We start from the raw sequence: 24,864 nt of genomic DNA on the forward strand, positions 1-24,864 counted from the left end.
ATCCTGATACGTACAGTGCAATTTTCATTTTTTTTTTTTTATTGTGTAACATTTTAGTGATTAACTATCATTAAATATTATACATTGTATATAAATACTGCTTAATGGTACACTACATTACTACAATAAACAATAAACACCTAGGAACCTATTGATAATAATGATTATAATTGAGTCTCCATAGGTATTATTACAAATATGAAATATTGACTAAAAAATAAAAAATTTTAAAAATAACTTTTTTTTAATTTAGATAAAAATGAAATTATCTTTTATCTTTATCTGGATATTTTAACTTTTTTTTTATCTATTATCTTTATCTAGATGAATTTGGACATATTATCTTTCATCTTTATCTAGATAAATTTTGCATTACCTATTCCCAAACATTTTATTAATTTCATTGAATACGAATTTTTTCTAGATGTAATACATTTTTAACCTATATGTCGTGTAAATAAATAAAAAATAAAATTTTCGCCTTAAATAATTATTGACTTTATGCCCAGGTTTAAACCTTTTTCACCCTCCCCCACATATATTCAGACCTTTATACCCCTTTATGAAATGTTTATTCCTCATCGATTTATTTACAAAACGTTTTGATTTTATCCATTGTATCGTTGATAAATATTGCAGTCAGAACTGCATTTGATAAAAGTCGATCAGAGACAAATATTTTACTGCCCCTCCCCCTAATAAATAAAACAATAAACAATAACAGTAAATTAAGATATAACTTATATTTAATTACTCAGGCGCAGTAACAATCTGACAAATTATAAGTTTAAATTTCAAATTATGTACGTAGTTCAACAATTGGACTAAGCCATTATATTAACGCAGAATTAATCAAATTATTAAATGAATAATTTTGTAGTCGTTCGATTTTATTTTTCTCCATTAACGTAATCGTGTCAGAATTCAGAATGGACTCAAAAATTCAAGGCATGGAAATAAAAACGAATTTTGGCGTGCATTCAAAATGTTGGCATCCTCTATAATCTTGGTGCCCAGGACAATTGACCCTTTCGATCCTCTTAAATGCGCCTCTGATTGTAAACTTAATGGTAGGTTATACTTGTATACATGATTACTGTATCGACTTGATAAATGACAAAAACGACAAAACAATCTAAGCTACACGGTGCACACCATATAAGACAACTGATAGATCACTCGATTGCACAAACACTAGTATTGCTTTGTGTGTGAAATAAAAAAAATGTGTGTGTAACACGTTAAAAATACTTTTTTGTGTCATGTTTTTTATTCATAACATATATTATAACACATATGAATACATGCTCATACACAAACTTGGCACCGAAAAAACAATAAGAACTAAACGACAATTATAGATTATATAATTTGTATAAAATAATTGAAAAAATGTCTTCTTTCCGTTTCTGAAACAAATTATTATTTTCAAAAATCTTCTTAACAAATTAAAAACAGTCCTGTTTCGTTACTGTTTCATTCAGTGGCGCCAAACTCTACTGCAACAGCTAATTTAGGTGTGTGGTCCCGTAGTAGACAGAGGTTCACCGATAACTAAGAAGTATAAGTCATGGTAATTTGGCTTTTGGGTATAAGATTGTTTTCAAAATCGCAGTGGTAACTCGATACAGTCAGCATTTGTTGCAGTTATACTCAGATTTTATTTTTATGCAGTTCCATATGAAACAGACAGCGGTGCCCCACTGATCTCAGTTTAAGTTTAATTAACTTCAAATTTGTACAAGTAAAATTAATTATAATGTGTATCTAAGTATGTAACTAACAAAAACTACAAATTATAATAAATCAAAACGGAAGAAAATGTTTCAAACTTAATAATAATATTAAATGAACAGTTATAATCGAATGTAAAAATGAGTTTAATTTAGTGCAAATGAAATTATAATTTAATAACCAAGAATGTACTAACCAACCAGAGGAACACTAGCGCTGTGAATCAAATTACTTTGTTCCTTTTTTCGTTTACCAATAGATAAAGTCAACGTTGGATTACAATAATTCGAAGAAAGATGATAATTACGATTTCATAAAACACACATGTGTATTATTGGGAAAATTCGACATTCTAACAATAAATATAAGAAATCCTCAAAATTGTATTGAAATTGTTAACATCTAATCGTGTACCTACCAGCACGAAACATAAATTATATACTTATGATTGAATTAGAACAGTATAAATGACGCGCGGGTACAATGACATCTGAACCATATAATTATTAATACATTTGTATAATGTTTTCCCGTGCGGGAGTAAAACGTATCAAATATGTGATTTAGTTGTTGTCCTGTTTTTGAATGCACGTATCGGTAACGCTGACTTCAATATTTTGATTGTTTTTGATACGGGATATCACAATCTAATATTTTTAGAGTTGAACATTTGTTCCGAACAAGTTAATTGAACTTTAATAGTAGGTACGCGGAATCATCAGTATTTGATGACGTCACTGTAGGTAAAACACAATGTCACGTTTACGAACTCTAGCACTGCAAAACCCTTGTACATGATTTTCAACACACCTATCCCCCACGACGCTCGTTGAGATTTTATTTTAATTATTTCAGTGCCAAGTTTGGGTGTGGGTATGTATATTTAAATACGTTGTGAATGGAAAACGTGTTACACATATGTGCACAGAACTATACTCCAAGTGTTTTGTTTCCTGTTTTTTACCATTAACAATTGCCACTTTTTTTTTTTTTTTAAATATTTTACGCATCGCATTCGCACTTATGAACACGAGATAATATTATACGCTAACACCACACGTACTGGTAGACGGTAAAAACGGTATACTCGTAAAGGGTTACGGCAGCTGCCGGCGCCTGGCCGGTTTTCGGATCTGCTCGCGAGCAAACACACGGCGACAGCAGATGGAAACTGTAACCAGCTGCGGCGGCGGCGACTGTGTACGTGTGTACGTGTGTACGTATATAAAATACAAACTTCTTGTAACATATACGCGTATATAGGTATAAACAAGCAATTGTTGCGACGGTCCACCTGGCCCGGCGAACGAGCTGACTGTCGTGCGCGAGTCTATACAATCAACGTATTTGTGCTTTAAACGCGTAAAATATGTAAATACATACACGTGCATACACTTATACGCACGCGCACACACACAAACACACACACACACACACACACGCGCGCGCACGCACGCACGCACGCACGCACAAATCGGGTTAGTCTTTGTTTTGATCTCCGAGCGGGTCCCGGCGCTATATATTATCAGAGCCCACGTGCACGTGTAATGAAAATCGTCCGTGAAATCGTGTAAGATCTATGAACGATGCGGTCCAAAAACTCTACTCATCTCCGAGTCCAAGATTAGTATGGATATAATGTATTTTATTTTGAGGCCGCGCGATGATAACGCGTCTTCAGACACGGTAAGCGCACCGCAGACGAACACCGAATACAATAGTAAATCAGGGACGGATATATGGGGGGCGACGAGTCGACCGCTCTCTCCTCCCTTAGAATTTTTATATCATAGGTTTATTTAATATTTTTGATATAGATACAAAATCGTACACATAAAACATTAATAATAGTAATTATAATCGTATTGGCCCTACACCTTGAACAAGCTTTAAATCCGTCCCTGTAGTAGGTTCTAGTAATGGGAAAAGTTCGGATTTTCCAAAGTTTGAAAAGTCGAATTCTTAGAATTCGAAATCCGGATTTTGAAAAATTGAATTAGTATTATTTTATGTACTCGTATGACTTATAAAAAGTTTTGATAATTGCACGTATTTTGTAATAAATTGATTTTTTAGTACGGAATTCCAGAATGTTAAACTCAAAATTCGGATATTGGAATCCGTAAATACGAAAATCCGGATTTGTTGAATTTTCGGAGATAACGTATTTAATTCCTATGAGCTTGCATGCGGTGGTAACCGCAAATGTGAACATGATGTGCAATTTGATGGGAGTACTAAAATGTCGGTACTTTTACCTTTAAGAGATAGATTTGATTCGTTAACTTTATCCAAAACACCGACCGGATGTGAATTTAAACTCATCCATTTTTTATTACTTAGAAGAGCAGATAAATATGATTTAGTATCATGGGGAAGCATACGGAGCTCATAACTTAGTTCTACAACTTTTTTCAAAACTTTACCATGGAATAACCGACGAACGTCAATGTGGAATAGCGATGTATTGTGGAAGGATCCTATATCTTTTCACTACTACCCCAGTAATAAAATTACAACTTCCTTGGAAGTTGTAACCCCCTAATTTAGAGGCACTGTATACACATTGTAAATAATTAATTTGAAATAGACCCGTCAAGTGTTCAAAATAGTAACGCTTAATATTCAAGATAATGTCGATATTGATTATATCTTGTCATACTCGCATTACTGGCTGTATCCCGGTAATGTGAGTTAAAAATTAAAGGCATTAACAATATCGGTAAATTTGGAGCAAAAAACAATTTAACGCAATAGTGATGGGGAACAGAGAGGTTGGTGAAGATCATGAACGTTGCGACCTTTTCAAAATGATTTTGTAAAACATAAAGAGCCACTTAAATATACCAAATTAATATAATAACCGTGTTCAAAAAAAAAAAAAAAAAAATTGAAAAGAGTCAGTCGTCCCCTAGTAAATCGTTCCTTGTGAATATTGTAATTTTACGTAATAATGTGTACAGACCGTTTTTTTATTATAATAGATATAATCGAATCGAAAATGTATAGTGCTCTTTATTGTAAAAGAAAAAAAATACGAATAATTGACGTCATCTGCTTCAATATATTACTGCACGTGATGCGTCTCGGACACCCCTTTAGACATACAATTATAATATTGTTTGTTTATTACAATATATTTTTTCCCTTGTACGCACATGGAGGTTACGCCGTAATGTTAATACTTAGGTGAACGAATATTTCAAAATGATAAAACTGTGTGACATGACAAAAACATTTATGATTCGTACGACGCTTTTATAAATATTTATTTATGTACTTTTATAGATTACAGAATGTATAGACGACCATATCGTTATGACATTAATTATAAATTTTTTCGGCAACGTGAGCCGTAATTTCAGTTCAACTTAGGATTTTTTTATGTTACATAATATGTTTGGTTTTACTATTTTTTTTTTTTGTCTTTAATATAATATCTTTTTTATTAGTTGTGACTCGTATAATGCATGTAATGATAACACCATAATGCTCGCTATACGTTTTATTAGTATTTAAAATGTCAAGATGTAAACTTATATGTTTTATATGCCATTTCCAATTGTTTAATGCTATGATTTATTTTAAAATGACTAACAATAATAGTAAATGAGTTTTATTTAATATATGTACAAAAGAACAATTTAACTATGGGTTCTGAGTTTTATGTTGTTAAAATTAGCATTAAATTCGTTATTATGCATTTTTCGGTTAGTTAATATTATTATATATATATACTGTGTGAACAGAAATTATATTACACATAATTTTAAAACGATCCTTATCATGTTAATATTTTGAAAGTTGGTTAAATCATTATGTGACTTACAGGTACGTATCCAGGATTTTATTTCAGAAGGAGCTGAATGAAAATGTATAAACATAGTCATCTAGTTAAATAAAAAATAAATATATTTAATGTATATATATATATATATATATATATATATACATATAACATGTCTAAAGAATTGGAAGAATTTGAATTTCTTTTAATATTATTATCCATAATCAACTATTGAGTTAAAGCAAATGTTAAGCAAAAGAAAAACAATTAACATTTTATTAAAATTTTAAGCATTTAACATTAAAATATAAAAATTTACAAAATGTAGGTAATAGCATAAAGTATAACACCATTATTGTGACATGAAATGCAAGGACAATAAATTAAGGGTTTTTAATACTATAATAGCTAGTTAGCTTAGATAGTACCTGAATTTAATTAAGTAAGAACTTATAAATATTAAATTGCTTACCAATTTTACATTTTTAGTCGGAGAGAGGACTCATTTTCAACAAAAAGATCTTCAGAATTGGAAGTTGCATTAAATTGCATTTTATTCTAATTTGTAAAAAAATGAATATACATAGGTATTAATTTTCTAAATTTAATAATTTTAAAATTTAATATTAAGTGTATTTCATTGACTTACTTTCGTAATTTGAATGATAAATTTGTCCATTATTATTTAAAAATGTAAAACTATATGCAATTAAAAATAAAGTTTTTAAAATTTATTTATTATGTGCAATAATAAATATATAAAATATATTATAATATAAAAAATATTAAAAAATAAATAAAAAACACTTTTTTGCAAGTGAACTTAGTTCGGTATAAACAGTAAATAAACAAAAAAGTAATAATTATGGTAGGCTGTACAGTGTACACAAAATAATATTATTTTCAGAAAAACTCGTGATTGTGTATTTTATGGATCGTAATCGACTGTTTAAAATTAATATTTTAATAGATTCCCAATATTGTTCTCCTGTGGTAAAATGTTGTCGATGAACGACATTGCGCTAAGATAAGCTAACAAATTAACAGCCTTGTAAAAAATACTTTTGAAAAAGTATTAAGATACTAATACTATGATAGTATTCGAATAAAAAAATATTAAAATTTTTTTTAAAATACTATTATAAAAATGTATTTTACGAATACTCATAAAGTATTTGAATACAAATACAGGTACTTTTTTTAATTGTATGCTATATAATATATATACAGTGGTCGAAATGGCTCAAAATAAGTGGAGGGATGCCTTACAATTCAGATTTCCTGATATCATCATAACATTCTTCACACCTTGTGTACCTTAAATATTTTATTTTTTTTTTTTTTATAGTTCACATAAGGTATATTATTTTAGCCCGTGGCTCTAAACACGGGTATAATACAGGTTGCGAAACGTCTTATAGTAAACAATACGATAAACCTGGCCTGAATATTAAAAACAATTATTTTTACCGAAAAAAATAATTTTTTATACATAAATATAAAAATGATAATAAGTATATAATTTAAAAATATAATATATATAGTCTTAGGAGAAATACGTTATTCTAGACAAAACAAGTAGAGAGATGAAAACTCTAAATACACAAAATAGACGGATGCCATCCCTCCGTCTCCCCTCCCACTTCGAGCACTGTATATATGTATATTGTACACCAGTATAGGTACCTATTATGTTACTACTTTCCATAGGTTTTAACAATTACAATAACATGCCTGACTATTTAGAGATAAATACATGTTCACATATTTCATTATGTATTCAAATATATTTTAATTAATATTGATTAAATTTTAATGAAAAAAATAAAATAAAAAGTGGTATTAACTTACTATTAATATGGAACTATTTTAAAATTATTAGATTTTCAGTTTTCTTAAAAAATTCCAATACAGAAACTATATAAAATTTAATGTGGTATTTAGTGTGGTAACATTGTTATTATCTACTTTTACTATACAAAAACATAATATTAGTTTTCAACGAAAACAATATTATTTTTATTGATGTCAATTTTTTTTGAAAAATAATAAATTAAAATTAATAAAACGGACTTTATGGTATTTTAATACAAGTATTTAAATTTTGGTAAAAATACAATTAAAAAGTATTCAAAATACATGAAAAAAAATTGTATTTAGAATACCATATAAATACCTCAAAACGTATTTAAATACAAGTATTCAAATAATTGTATTCGAATATTTTACAAGACTACAAATCAAAGATACAAATTTAAAATATATATACACATATATAAATTTAACTTTCATAGACCATGGAAATAATTTTTAGATTTTTTTTAAAATTTCAGGGGGGGGCTGCAGCCCACTCAGCTCCCTTCTCTAAAAATACGCCTCTGGTGACTCATAAAATCGATAAACGTATGTATGGTGCATGTCTAAACTACAAAAAAACATTCGTATAAAATGCCTACAAAGATGCTTAGTAGTTAGTTCCCAGATAACTGAATCGAATATAGAAAATGAAAGTAATAGTATTTGGTTATGTCCGCATGATAACTGCATAGGTATTTAAGGATTGAAATGATGACATACAATGCGCTCTAGGAGTACGACATGACATTAGGAACGAATAATAATAATGTATAAATAAATAAAAAAATACCTAGTTTATATGCATATAGAAATAAATAAATAAAAGCTTAGCCTGGAATATTATTATATTTGTAAAGTACGATCGGTTTCAAATTAAATATTCATCGTCAGATATATACAAAGTTAATCAAATCGCGACTCAGAAAACTAAAATTCGAATTTCGCTCTAAATCGGGTTTCGGATTTTAAAACCATGTACTATGATTCTTTTACATTGCTTTTGTTGAAGTCATAATAACTTATTGCAATCAATTTTTTTATAATATAATTAGAATTAAAGTAAATTTATATAACTGTAATGACATATCTATGTAATTGTTCTATTTACAAAAAATTTATATAATTATTTATTGTACTCTTTGCCTTACAAAGGGTTTTTACTTATTAATTTATATGAAATATAGTTATTATTATATACATTATTACTTAACAAAACTCCTTAATATAAAATCATCACAATCTCTAGAAATAATGTCACTTTTAAACCCAATGTTCATTTGCCTATTATTATTATAATCTTCTATTTAATTATCTATAAACATTATAATATTGACGAAAAAATAAATATGTAATCAAGAACTGTCACAATAACATGTTTTTTGTACCATTGAAATAAATAATAACAACAGTAATCTCTCTTTGAATCACCGTTAAAACCCATTCTCATTGTAACTTCACTTCAATCTTAATACAGACTTAGGATCCAACTAACTACATCCACCAGTAATATTTATAAAGTACGATTGTATTTATAGAATTAAAATTATCAAATGTTTATTAACTATTCTTCCTTGAATATATTCACCTCATTTTAACTTACGCTTACTTTATTTGCTGTGCGGATTTGCATATCACAAACTAAGTGAAAAAATCGGGAAACGTATACTTCGCATGAACAAGGTAAAGTATATACTTATTGATACATAATAAGTAAATTAAAATTATTTATTAAGGATAATCAAACATCCCATACAAATAGGTAAAAGGTATATATGTTACGGGTAATATCAACATTTGGATATTGTCGACATTATGCGGCTAAAGTCAACATTAGCCAACTGTTATCATTACCCGCTATGAATATTATTAATAGTTGGCTAATGTTAACATTAACCGGATAATATGATATTAGCCAAGAACTTTTGGATGTTAACAACCATAAAAATTTAACGTGCATGAGATAAAACCATTGTAAATCATTAACAATATTACTAAATATATTTAACATACAATAAATTAGTAATTACCATAAAATACATAATATTATTAATATGAATTTATTTTTTATTTTTAATAATCTAACCTACTAATGATAAAATATTGAATTTCATTTTATATTATAAATTATTTCTTAAAATATTAATTTAAGCACTTATAGAATTAAAATGCTAATGTTTTAACTTTCATTATTACATGGCATGCTTCTATGACATTTTGAATTGCACAAAATGCTAGATGATTTGCATTTATACATCGATATATCGATATATTGTTCACTTTATCGGTAAGATAACTGACTAACTCGGTTACAAGTCAAGATAATATATTATACTCTGGAAGTCCGACGCTTTATTATTGTATAGAATGCTAATAAAAACTCTATAGTCTATTTAATATACAACTTTTAACATTATCCAATAATGACTGGTTAAGGTTAACATTATCCGGATAATGTTAATAATTCCTGCTTATAAACGAAAAATTACACATTAGCCATAACAGGTGGCTAATGTTGACATTAGCCGCACATTCGATTGCGACGCCCAACCAATTGGCTTTCTCATTTTTGTTTTTATAAAATTAAATCAAACAAATCACGAGAAAACCCCAACAATTACAAAATATTAATTACATTGATTGACAAATACATAAAATAATATTTTATAAATAAATATTATAAAAAACTCCAAAGTTGGTAAAAAATTCTATAACAATTCAATGATGATTAAAAAAGTTATATATATTTTAAATAACAGCCATCACACATAAAAAAATTATAAAAAATATCATACAAAAGGTATACCAACCAAACTAATCCAGCTGATAAAAGAGTGCAATACCGAAACAAAATGTAGAGTAAAATTCGCAAATATACTGTCGGAAAGTTTTGAAGTCAGGGTTGGCATAAGATAAGAAGATGCGCTTTCTTTAGAACTTTTAAATTTGGCTTTAGAAAAAGTAATAAGATCTCTCCCTTCTAGACAAAATATGGAAATTCTGGGACAGAACACTATCTTAGCATACGTAGATGATATTGTAATAATTGGTAGTTCTCGAATTGATGCGGAAATGAGACCTCAGACCTAATTAAAGCAGCGGAACCGATGGGATAAAAGTCAATCATGAAGAGACCAAATACCTAGTAATATCAAGAGAAGAGAGAGCTCTGGATGATATACTAGTGGATGAATATGTCTTCCAACAGATTTCAAGTATCTTAGAACTAATATAAACAACCGTAACAATATGCACAACGAAATTAAATTGATAATTGGGAAACTATTGTCCAAGAAGTCAAAAAAATATTTATATTCCAGCTTTTTACGACCGATTTTAATGTATAGCTGTGAAACCTGATCGGTACCTAAGGGAGATGAAGGGAAGTTAAACATATTTGAAAGAAAAGTACTACATCGAATCTGTGGCCCTTTAATTGAGAATGGTGAACATAGAAAAACTAACCAAGAAATGTACCAAATATTTAATAAACCCATTATAAGTTCGTATCTAAAAAGTAAAAAGTTAGAATGGACGGGCCATATTTGAAGATCGGAAGGTATTGCAAAAAATCTATTTACTGGAAGATTAAACGGTAAAAGACCTAGGGGTCAACCGAGACAAAGATGGGCGGACAGAGTGAAAACGGATCTCAGAGAAATCTCAGAAGAATTAATAAGGATTGAAGATAGCGAAGACAAAGATAGGTGGAAAGATCTGGTTGAGGCAGCGAAGGTCCTAAATGGACTGTAAAAGCTAGAAAGAAAGAAGAAAAAAAGTCTATATAAGATAAAAAAAAAATTGAATAAATTTGATTCCATAAAAAAAAAAAAACAGCATTGATAAAATAATTTAATTAAATATAAATAATAATTCTTAATGTCTACAGACAAAACTACTGACGTTGCCTCTCCTGTAACGTGCTGAGCATTAGATTCGATACGGTTACGCAATTTTTTAAGTTCAATAACTGGACTTTCAAGATCACTTGTTATGGTATTACTGATATTTAACTTTTATGTAACTTTTTATTTAACTAAATCAACGTGAACAAAATACCGGTGAAAATATAAGTAAAGCTTCTGCACTGAACGGCTGAATTACGTATGAATTCGATGTTGATCCAGAGTTTTTATATGTACTATTGAATCGCCTTCTTGTCAGATTTTTCCCGTTGTTTATTTGGTTTTTTTTGCAAACTATTTGTTTTTCTTCAGTTTTATTCCCATATGATTTAATAAGTTGTTTTGCTGGCTTCGCTTTTGATTTGTTATACAAATAGTTTTTATTTTTCATTATTTATGTTTACATTTTACATATTGTGGAATGTTCACAGATGTGTACTGGCCCACCGGGATACCGGGAAAATCCCGGTAGGCACTCTCAAAAATTATAAGATCTGGACCCCTTACCAAATAGGTACCTGTAGTTTCAGTGGTGCTAATTCGGTATGCGCTCTACCGGTTTTGGCGTTCTACATTCGATCTGCGTTCGGTATGCGGATATTGAACTGCAATAATAATTGCAAATTATTACTGTATATGTGGTATCTGTCTCAGTTTCATATGTTGGGTATTTTTTCAACTGTTAATATTGTTGATAATTTCTAATTATCTTTAATTTAAATTTTATTATTGCTGTTTTGACTTTTATTACAGTCGTCACATAATGCTCACGAAGCAGTTAACGAGTATAATATAAATATTTTTTTAATATTTTTGGTATTTTGTGCATTATTTATTAATTGTAATGGCTGTGATGATGTTTCATGAGTTTTATACTACAGTAGTGCCAAATTAGATTGAGTGTCATCGGTTAGGTTAGTAGAAAAAGGATTGATGAGAAATGCCGAAAATAACGCCCCTTGTCATAAATGCGACACAGAAATGTAGGTAAAACGACGAAAATGCCATAATGAGGAGTGGATGGCGATTTTTCGATATTCAAAAAAAAGGCTGTAAGACAATAAGATCACCATGAGCTGGTAGCATATACTGACTTAGACACATTTCGGTAGAGCGCAAACCGAATCATAAATAACAATATAAAATTTAAAATAATTGACTCTTGTCTGTAAAGAATCATCAATAAAATAATATAAAAAAATATAAATATAAAATAAAACTCAGTCAATATGATCCATGTAGACTGTAGAGCACATACCGAATCAGAAACTTGTCGGTAGAGCGCATACCGAATTAGCACCGTTTCAATTAAATTCAGTAATTTTATTATTTTTAACAATTACAATACAATACTGATGGACTTCTTTGACTTCTTAATTTAGTACTTAATGGGAAATGAGTAAAATACGCAATTTTTCGAATAATTTAATTGATTTGCTTTTGGTAGATATGTTTGTTACCATTATTTCGATTATTAAAATCATTCGATTATTTTGATAATTGAAAAATAATAATTGAATGATTCGATTATTCAATCTGATTACTCCCATCACTAGTTATAACATCACCAGCAGAATCGGTAAGTTATGTTGCTGAAATTCAGCTGGAAAAATGATCTGTATCAGCTCGGGAATACAGTAAATTTAAATATATTGCAATTTCTTTACGCATATTTCCAACTTTGTTTTTTCCAATAACCTGATTGATGTATTAACCGTTTTTACAACTAAAAAAAAAATCTATCTGACGTTACATTTGTGGATTATAAGCCCATGTATTTCTTAAGAATATCAAATAACTCCCCTTTAATAGTAATTTTTTTTTTTTTTTTTAATTATTTTGAACAATTTGTTTTTGAGTAGAGAAGTTTAATGGGTAATATATATTTCACTAATGAATATTACATACATGTATATGTATATCGTAATAAATGAACGGAGAATAAATAGCCAATATATACAAAACAATTTTATCTCACCTACCTTTTTAATAATTATTGAATATCAGGAAAGCTCCTGATGTGTGTTTTTGTTGTCCAGTGAATTTTTTTTATCGGTTGAAGTCGAAACTTTGGAATTTTTACTTTTAACCCACTTGATTTTCTCTTTAAAAAAACTTGTAATTTTAAATAAGTACCAACGTTAATATTGTTTCTTATTTTTCATGCTTTTAAGCATTGAATAAATAGACCATAGAATTGACGGTTTAATTTTTGTAGATAATTTATTAAAATTTGTAAGAAACACATTTTCCCACAAAGATCTGGTTTTATTTTTTTTTTATTCTTTTTTATTTTAAAAATTTTTATAAGCCATTATATATCTTTCATTTTATTTTTCAGACAATAGATTTAGTGAAACAACATTTACCGTTTTAACCATGTATGGTGAAGTTAATGGTTCATTACAACTACTGTATTGATGATTGTCATCCTTCGTATTTATGCTTGTTTGCGCGCTTCGCAATTAAACAATCCTGGTTCGATTGTGTGACGTACACGCGTCGTTTGCAATAAATAAGAATACTTAACAAGGATAATCAATGAAATTATAACAAATGTCGGGATAAACGGGCCAATAGCGCCACAGTAATATTAACCAAAGAAGTAATAATAAATATGATAAATCTAAAAATAACAATAAAATCACATATGCTGCAAACGCGTTGTAATAGTATAACAAGACAAATCGTATAAAAATAAATATAATATTTTTGACAAATATAACGGAAGATAAATACCTTAGACGGTCTGGTGTTCGAGTGGTTATGCCCACGCGACCGTGTTCACACGTGCGACGAACGCCACAACCGGCAAAAGAATCGGTTGATCACCGATGTCGATCTCGATTTACAAAAACTGGCTTCTTCGCGCACGTCGATAACCAAAATAAAATTTCGTAAACACGGGTCAGCTACGGTTCGAACAGTCGTTATACACACGAAGTTGTCCACGGAAATGGCGATTCCACCGTACTATGCCGCAACCACAAAAACACACGGCCGGTGGCACGGAAAAAACGACTAGTCGGACGTTCGTAGAGAAAGTGTCGGCGGAAAATGTCCCGGCAGTATTAGCGTCCAAAGACCGGTGATAATTGTATCACGATAACGCCCCGATCGAAAATTCTTGATCACACCCCTACATCGTTATCGGGTGCTCCGGTTAACACGAAATGGGATAATTTGAACGGCGACGTGACACTTGCGCGAACGATCTCATTTTCTAATTCGAATTATTATATAAATCGCACAAAACAAAAATTTATCCGTAACGTCAAACGCACTTGTGTGGGAACAATGAAAACGAAATATGTTTAAATGTTTATGCATCGTGCAAGGAGGTTGTGATATGTGTATAAGATTTAACCGAAAGTTAATGTTTTGTACGGACCGTGGTATACATTTAAGTTTCTGCTTGTGCTGGAAATACGCGGCCAACGCTCTTGGAAATTTCCACTTTACTACACAGTGTTATAGAGATTTCCACTTTCCCTCTCACCGCCCTTTTTGGGATTTCCACTTTACCGTCCGCCACTATGGGTTTCCCGTCTTAGTTTTACAGTAAAAAAAGGTACTTTTGGCGGAGTTTACATCCGCCCGTGTATTCATCTCCATGCCTCAACATGAAATGAAAACCTATATACGCCACTGGTATTAGTGTATATAGATCTTAAATCGTGTTAGCGAATACTGAGAATAGCAACAAGGTAACAGTAATCACTTATTAGTTATTGGTAGGGCAAAAGACTTATAGCATTTGTATACTTTTTTAGCACAGTCACAAAAATAGCAGAGTACGAAACAAATGCATTTCATGTTTTCACAAAGCTAGTTTTGAAATTTTATTATACATATAAATGCATATTTTGAGTTTTTTTTAGTTTTTAGGGCATATTTCTTCCATATTATACTTTTAGATGCATATTTTAAATTATTTATCATTTCATCAATATTTTTTCGTCAACATTTTTATTTATTTTTTTATTCGACCGAAATAATGTTATTTAATAAATAATGTAATTAAATTCTAATGTCATTTTTTTTTTTTTAAGCGCCTTCTCGTGTAGTAATATTTAAAAATACAGCACCTCGCACCTGATCTTTCACTTCCTGTAGAACCTATAACTAAATGGTTAAAATACATAAGCCCATAAATTCAAATAATTTAATACTTATTGTAACACGTAAGTTGTACTTAAACTTTAAATAAGATATATTCATTAAATTAATAGGTACTTACAGAAGAGAAAATCCATATTTTTTTTCCAAAATATTCATTTTAAAATGTATATTTTTAATGCATATTTTATGTATATAACTGTATATTTAGTGATTTTTTAGAGCTACAAATCTTCTGCCCTAGTTATTGGTAAATAAATAAATACATACAAATATACCGATTTATAAGGAATAGTTTTAGAAATGTTAAGAATGTTGAAAGTTTAATTTTTAAACATTATACTGAACTATTTATATATTATTTTACTTGTATTGAACTATTTTTAAGAATATACTATTAATATTATATAATAAATACAACGTTTTAAAGATTTTTTTTAATATTTAATTTACAATTTATTCAAAATCAATTATATAAAAATAATTATTTTAATATTGTTGTGTATATATTTATTTTTATAGAACTTAAATCAAAATGTAGATTTGGTTTATTATTTAAGTTTATGGTTATTTTATAGTTTTGTGTACGAAATGAGTAGACAACCTGGCTATTTTTATATAGGTATACATGAGATTCATTTCTATTGGTATTTATATTAAGTGGGCCCTAATTATATCCAGTGTCCCGGTAGGAAAAATGGACCCCGTACGCGCCTGGATGTTCACGTATATTATAATGTAATAATTATTAAAATTTAGTAAGTAAGCTTAATTTAGTAATGTGTGGCATATTACATTCCAATAGATCTTGTTTGCATAGTTTTTTCTTCTGGAGTAAATTAAATTTTGATTAAATTCAACCCCATTCTTTTTCCGTATTTTAGTTATTTTATAGTAAGGGATCATATGAAAAATCTACATTAGAACGATGAGACATTTGTATGTAAAGTAGCTTTAAAAGACAAATACTTAAATTGCTAAAAATAACTAAATATAATTTAAAACGTACATTTTTAAAATATTTATTTTTTATCATCATAAATTTTAAACTTAATAAGATAAAACTTATTGTTAAAACATAGTCATCAAGTTAACCAAGTTAAGAAGAAGTTACACCCATATGTGTTGTCTCCGTCTGCCAAACGTACAATATAGCAAATTCGCGTTCAGTGATTCAAATGTAGTGATGTTGGGTTTAATATTAGAATAAACTGTCGTGTAATAATACTTTAAAGGAAGAACATTGTCTATGTTTAGTTGGTCGGTTTTTCCGATATTTTAATTTTCAAGCGATTTATGAGTTTAATTTTTTATAATTTATATGTAAATTGCCGTCAGGCATAGAAATATAAAAATAAATAAATAAATGTTTTACACACTCGCTTAAAAATTAAAATATCGGAAAAACTGAACAACTAAACATAGACAATGTTCTTCCCTTAAAGTATTATTACATGTCAGTTTACTCTAATATTAAACGTAACAACACAAAATTGATTCTACTGAACGCAGATTTACGGCTGTGCGTAACCTGCGACAAAATTAATCTTTTTATAAAAATCAATATGTAAACTGCGACAAGAAAAAAATTTAACGAAGTACAGTCTACGAAAAAACAGATTGAATACAATATACAAGCTGCGGCAATTCGTTTCATATACCTACGATATTATATATATATATATATATATATATATACTAAATAGTACCTAAATCATATATGCCCATGTGAAATGATGTACGTGTATCGTTTAATTAAATTATATACGTACATCGATACACATATAGGTACATATCACATAACGTATGGTGTATAATATCGTAGATATATAACATAAATTACCGCAACTAGTACAATGTATCTTATCGCGGTGTTGTCGCAGATTGTGTAGTGTTAATAAATATTTTTCTCGTAGCAGTTTACTTTTAGAAAAAGGTTAATTTTGCAGCAGTCTAGAGCCGCGTCCACACTAGCGTAACAAAACGACGAACGGTTCGACAACTGTTTGACTAACTGTTCGCCGAACAACTAAAAATATATGCGTATGTTCGCGTATAGCTAAACCTATAAACTGATTATAAATAATAATAGTTTTATTTTGTGTGTTCGTGAAAATGTTCGAAGACATACCCATACCTGTCATAACATGTTCGCATAACATCCTTTGATGTTACGTCGAAATATCGACAACTGACGGATCGCCGATTTGTTCGATAGAATGTTACAAGTTCGCCCATTTGTTTCACACGAATCTTGTTCGTCGTTTTGTTCGCTATTGTGGATGCGGCTTAACATCTCCCAGATTGACGTAGTACGTTTGTAACGACGGCGACAACAGTTGCGGGTAATTCGTCCTCCCACGTACATTTGTATATTATATAGTATATACTAAGTGGCATAGTAGCGTGTTTTACCCGATGGAAGTATCGCCGCGTATATTATTTTTATTTTCATTATTATCGATTTGGTGTGATTTAATGGAAAAATTAAAAAAAAAAAATCGAAAAAGTATATAAAATAGTATATACTAAGTGGCATAGTAGCGTGTTTTACCCGATGGAAGTATCGCCGTGTATATTATTTTTATTTTCATTATTATCGATTTGGTGTGATTTTATGGAAAAATTAAAAAAAAAAATCGAAAAAATATTACGAAAATGATTTCTCCGTGAACACTTGCTGGAAAATCCTGTATCGTAATACTGGTGAGCAAGGGGACTCCTACTTTCGGTTTCGCAGACGGGGACGAGTTGATAAAAAGCAGTTCGTGTTCCGAAAGGGACGGAAGGAGGTTAACGAGCCGCGCACTATCGGCTGAGCGTCCGAGATCGGATCGCAGTTATACGTAGGTTGGACCAGATCCGATTTCACACGTCCTCCGCGAGGACTGATCATCTGTAAATCAGTTCACCCGCGATTATCGTCGGCTCGAAACCGGGCACGTGCGGACGACTAGCCTTCAGCTGTCGGAGATCGTTCAAGGGCATTCCCGCGTTTTCTGCCGGCAGGACCCTGTTCAACGGCGGATATGGAAAAGACCTGTTCACCGACGGCTGGTTCAGGAGGCGCGGGACACCATCCTTCGGACGTCTACGCGGAGCTGACGTCGCCGCAGCCTTCTCTCCGGTCAGCATTGACCAGGTTAACTTCGGCGACCGGCCATGCCGAACGCAGCTGTTCCCCACGACGTCCCTCCAAGCCATCGTCTTGGCCTCAACCGCTACCCGGGCCAAGTTAGCCGCGTTGTTGTACCGAACGGCCACTCCGGACGCTCGGGGTATTTTTCTAGGCTTGGGCAACGTCCGGGTACCGACGCCCGCCAGAAGCGCCTGGGCCGTCGTCTTGGCCGCCACCGCTTCTTTAGCCAGTATTGCCGCATTGTTGTACCGGACGGCCACTCCGGTCGGTCGAGGCACTTTTCTAGGCTTGGGCAATGTCTGGGCAGCGACGCCCGCCAGAAACGCCTGGGCCGTCGTCTTGGCCACCACCGCTTCCTTGGCCAGTGTTGCCGCTTTATTATAACGAACAGTCACCTTGGACGGCTTGACTGGAGCCGACACCGCCGCCGCCGTCTCGGCCATCGTGTCCGAACGACGTTCACCGCCGACCACCGGTTTCGTTTCCAACGTACCGGTGGACTTCCGACTCAAATCGATCATTTCCGAAATCTTGGCAAGTCCGTAAAAAAAGTAATGTCCAGTGTTGTCATCCACACGCGTCTTCTTGTTAACCGACGGATTCTTCGTCTGAAACGATTCGTCTACAAGTGTATGGGTGTAATCGAAATCTGTCGAACTGGCGTCTGAGAAAGTGTTTGTATCAGTCATTGATCCCATTTTTTATCTAATTTCCTCGAGTAAAACGATATTATTATAATTTATGATTGATGCTGGAAATTTTTCACTTCAAATTGCTAAATGGATGATGTGGATGAAATGGGCTGCGTGTTTACCGTGGCAATACGTTGAATTGTTGTGAAATAGTTTGTCATAGTAACGACACTGTTTATAATATTTATAAACTCACAATTGATATTGTCCAGTGACTTTCGTGAATTACGTATTTACGAGTGCAATTAAACGTTTTGTGGGCCTCTTAAGTTATAAGTGATAAAATAAACCAAAAGCTATATGTGTCAAAACAGTAATGATGTTCCGAACAAGTTAACGATCGTATTTTATCGTTGTGGCTAAGTGGTCGAAAATTAGAATTCACACAATCACGGTTAAAGTGCGTGTCGTTAACGTAATACACGTTACGAAAATATTTTTTATACCATGATCTCAATACAATACATTATTTTTATGAATTTTTTCTGGTAGGTGTACACTTGGTCTTCGTAAATATAATATTATAATTACTTGTCTAATTGTCAGGAAAAAAAAGGATGTATCGTGTATTTAATGTTTTTTCTTCTTATAATCGCGTGACTCGTAATCGTCCCATCACATACGACCGATCGTTGTGCACGGGTGCATTAATACAACATTATTATAATACCATACTATAACGTGTACTCGTATATTTTCTGTATCCATTTAACAACCGTTTGGACGTGTACGGGTGCAATGATCACGTGAAGACAAGACGAATTTAAACTACGAATAGAGATGTAAGCACTAAGCACTAACAACATGTGTTTGTTTTTAAATTGTTTTTGTTCTTGTTTAGGGACGAATTTTATGCGTGGACGATGATTTTCGAAGTGAACAAGTTGGAATTTGGATAAAACGGATGCGGACACGCATTTTTTCCTCATTACTCATTTTCGTATTATTATACAGACAGGGTAGGTCTGTATATTACACGCGGCTAATCCTATCCTTCTATTACTATTTTCCATTGTACTTTTAGGTTAATCTCTCCATATTTATCTAATGTTGACGTCCTTGATGAACCTTGATGAAATTATATTAGAATTTTTTTTTTTTTACAATCGCATATATACTATGATACTCGCGTGTGATAATCACTTGTCTGTTTAATCAAACGTTTCGGTTATTTTTTTATTTCTCCGAGTCCGTGATCGATGCAAATAGGAACGCATCTCGTAATAGTAATTATCAAACAACTGTACAAGATCCCGCGCAACAGTTAGTCCAGCTGGCCGTAGCAAACGAAATCGCAGCCAATTTATTATTGTAACTAAATTACATTCAACGTCATGAAATACGTGAAATGCCTACTCAAAATTTCATTTCTTATGAGATGGTATTGGTATGTACTTGCGATCAATATAAAGTGGACTTAAGTTGAGTGGACGAAACCGTGTGCGCATAATTATATAATAATCGTAATAAATAATAATCGTTAGAGAAAATAACGAATAACGATGCATGCATCCGATCGTACATGATATGATAACATATCTCATGTTTTTATGTCGAACGGACTTGGCTTTTCTCCGATCAGGTTTAAAATGAATTGACAAAAAGACATTTTTTATAGAAGAGTTGGATATACGTATAATTGTAACTCATTGAATTTCTTCAATATATTTTATTTTCGTTTTTCGTGAAATTTTAATCTCCTATGTTACACAGCAATGGCACTAAGTAAGACTAATTTAAATTATAGTACATAGTGACTAATTTTACAACGGAACACGTAATATTTAATCTATTCATTAAACTAATGAAAGTTAAAAATAAAGACAGAATATTTATTGTATCAATCCATTAAAACTTAATTAAGAAATAAGAACTATTCCAATATAATTATGTAGATATACCAATTATTATCAACCTAAAGCAATGTCCTGCACGAACTTTCTTTGTTGTTTCACTGTTTCTTTTGTTTTTATAACTGTCAGTGAGTGAATACTCAACATCTTAACTTAAAACGTAAAGTTATATTTTCAACATTACAATTACTTATGTTTTTGTTCTTTCATATTGTTAATATTTTATTTATTATTTTTATTTGATTAAAACAATACTATTATTTTGTGGATTATTCAAATCCTTATGTATATATATAATAGGCTTTTTTTTATATTCCAATCTTTTCCAGTCAACGCCAGGTAATTCAGCTAATACGTAACATTTATATTCATCCAATAAAATTCATCCATAACAATCACATTGCAGACAAATTTCGCTCCCTCAATAATTCGATTTTTTATGAGCCTGTAGACAAGATTACCTTAACCGTTAATTTTTGGTTCAGTTCCATAATTTGTTTTTGAACTTTATTTATGATAAACGTTAAATCAAACTATGTTCAACGAACGGTTTTAGATTGTAACGTTATAAACTAAATGGCAAGAGCGTATTTGAAGGGGCTGAAGGGGGCATTCGCCCTCACCATGACTCATATTTTTGTTAAATATAATACATTGATTTGCTTAAAAAATATAATGTATAAATAATTAATATAAATTACTAGGTAGTCTATTATTATAACAGAAACATGAGCTGTAGGCAATGAAAAATTATTTTTAAGTTTGATTGAAGAAAAATTAGTTTCGTCCCCCCCCCCCCCCCATGGCCTCAACTCAAATACGCCCTAACTAAATGGTTCACTGAACTTTTAATAGAAAAACGTTAAAATTGTTTATGTTTTCGAAATATTCGCCAAAAAAACGTAAAAAAATGTAAAATTCTTGAATGATAGAACTAATAAACATTATTAAGTTATTCGTTCTTGTAAATTTAATTAAAAGAATGTTTTGAAATATTACGTTCTTGAATATTAAATCAGTAGAACTTTTTACAGTCATATGTTCTCGAATGCTTTAAAGTTATACGTTCTTGAATAACGTTTCTATTTCTTGGAGTTCTGAAAATGAACACAATTTTGAAGATGACCAACTTCACATAGACGAAGAGCACAGTAACAATGTTTCTGAATATTCTGATGAAGATAATAATATAATAAATGAACAAGAAAATAAAAATAATCAAGAGACATTGCCTTCAATCTTCAACGATTTGGGTACAGCAGTCAATACATCGGTGGTATTGAGAAGTATGCGATGTGCTGCTCATACTTTACAACTATCGATTCTAGATGTATTTAAAATAGAAAGTATAAAATCAACTATAAACAAATCACGGAGATTGGTGAAGATATTGAGATCACCAAAAAATTTAGAAACTCTCAAGAATATGGATACACTACATTATTACTTATAATAACTTATTACCTATATTATCATCATAATATTATATCCTCTTATACTGTCAAAAATAAATAATCGGCTATTGGATTTATTTTGGCTAAAGCTTCTTTAGTTCTTTCAAAGTCACATTATGCTGTTGGGGTATATTTTTAATCATTATCTTAGTTATTAGTAAAAATAGGACTAAATGTTATTCAAGTTTTAGATTTTGATATTAAAGTACTAATTATTCTTTTTAAATTCAAAATAGTCAAAAGATAATTTTAATTCATGAGTAGACGGAGAAATTTCAGGTTAGCAGCTTTTCTTCCATCGACTTAAGATGATAAACCAAGCTTATTTAAGATTGGATTGTAACCATGAGATGGATGGTCGACATTTAAAGTAAATTCTGCATATTTTAAGAATTTACGTTGTACTCTTTCAGTTTGATCCCTACCACAATAAGTGGTATAAGTGGATAAAATAACAATAAGTGGATCCCATACAATAGCGCCATATTCCAAAACAGACCTTACACAAGCATAGCGTAAAGTTTTTATGTGAACGACACGCTCTTTTTTTAAACAGAATGTGAACATCAAGGCCGTATCTAGGGAGGGGTCCAGGGTGTCTGGACCTCCCCCGAAATTTCTTCAATATTTTACGAATGTTTAGATTACTTATTTATTTTTAATACCAACATAAATATTTTCAGTCAAAAATGACTTAAGCTCCAATTAATCATTGACTGCTTTTAATTTTATATCATAAATATCATATGAAAATATGATATTAATTTTAATAAAAGAAGATTAAATCTTTTTCTGTCTTATTTTTAACCAAATAGGTATCAAAAGTTAAAATCTTAATTCAATAAAATTACAATATACATGTTTTGGATCCCTTTTGAAAAAAATTTCTAGATGCGGCCTTGGTGAACATGAACGACATTACGTTTCTGGAGAATTTAACGATTTTCGGTGCGTTCGAATTTATTTACCGGCTTAAAAATATTCGTAAAAAATAATAAATATCGATTGTAATGCGTTTAAGTATAGGTCTTAAACATACTTAACATGTTTCGTAAAGGCCCTATTTATACAGTATCCCAGGTAGGTGACTCATAAATAGAAAATAGAAAAATTGAAATGAACGCGTTCATTTTTTTATAGAACTCAAAAACTTTGAAAAAATTGAACACGAACAAGTTCCTTTTTAAGCGCTGCACATTTTTCAGTGAACGTGTTCCGAACACGGGTACAACCCGATCCGGCGTTAAAAGCATCACTCTGTATACTGTGACTCGGCGCATTGTCCGTGTGCTCCGCGTCGTCCTGGGACGCGTATTACATTATAATTTATAATAAACACGAATGATGTATACATTATGAATGTGCGTTCGCGCGATAATTACATACGTGTATCGCTCGCGCATGGGAACTTCCTTTCGATGCGAATTTACATTCGAGGTGGATGCCCTCCTTCCGATTTTCGCACCGCCGTCGCCTACCGCTGCCACAACCACCGCCGACAGTCGACCGATAACCCGCGTGACTTCGACTTGACGACACAACGTCGCAATCCTTTTCTTTTTTTTCACGCGCGCGGAACACGTCCGTCCGGGGTGCTCACACCGCACTCCGATATCGACGTCAAGATTAATTTGAACCACCGGTCGATTATAGTATTTAGTATTTATGATTGGTATGGTACTCAAAGCCGTAGCAAGGGGGGGGGGGGTAGAGGTGCCTACGTCCTGGGCGCAATTCTTGGGAAGGCGCAACAAATGAAAAATTTACAATTTGATTGTTATAAGTTATAACTAATTACTTATAGGTAAAAGTAATATTATGTATTTATGTATTGATGTATTCACTTATATAACTTATAAATAGTATAAAGTATTTACAATGGTTCCTACTTATATAATAACTCTAACATTAATTTGCATGAAATGCGTGAATTGAAGAGGTCGTTCAGTGACAATACTTCGGCGAGAATATATTGTTGTATAATTTGTTTTTTTTTTGCATTTCACACTTGGTCCATGCTAACCAGCTTGTTCGTCAACTAGAAAATCTTTGGGCCACATTCACTTAAGTCACCTTGTAGTATTACCAAGAAGGGAGTTTGAGAAAAACTTAGAAATAAGAAGGTTGGGGTGATTGCCAAGTTTTTTGTGGAATTTTTTATAGTGTTGTTTAATAACTTCTCTAACAATTATGTAGGTCGGTATGAAGAGTATTATTAGAGACGTACGGAGGAACGTTAGTCGAAGTGTTTTTGATTGAATCGTTATCGCCTATTTCCATTATATCGTTCACTCCATTTCAAACGTTTTGGATTTATTTATGTTACG

General features: G+C 31.2%; 1 protein-coding gene across 1 annotated transcript in view; it reads left to right on the forward strand.

Annotated features, from left to right (window-relative positions):
* Nucleotides 1-24,864, forward strand: part of LOC112684189 (prostaglandin E synthase-like) — a 60,003-nt gene that overhangs the window by 32,602 nt on the left and 2,537 nt on the right. The window lies entirely within an intron of this gene.

The sequence above is a fragment of the Sipha flava genome, unplaced genomic scaffold (assembly GCF_003268045.1).
Source record: "Sipha flava isolate LNK unplaced genomic scaffold, YSA_version1 245_pilon_pilon, whole genome shotgun sequence".
NCBI classification, from domain to species: domain Eukaryota; kingdom Metazoa; phylum Arthropoda; class Insecta; order Hemiptera; family Aphididae; genus Sipha; species Sipha flava.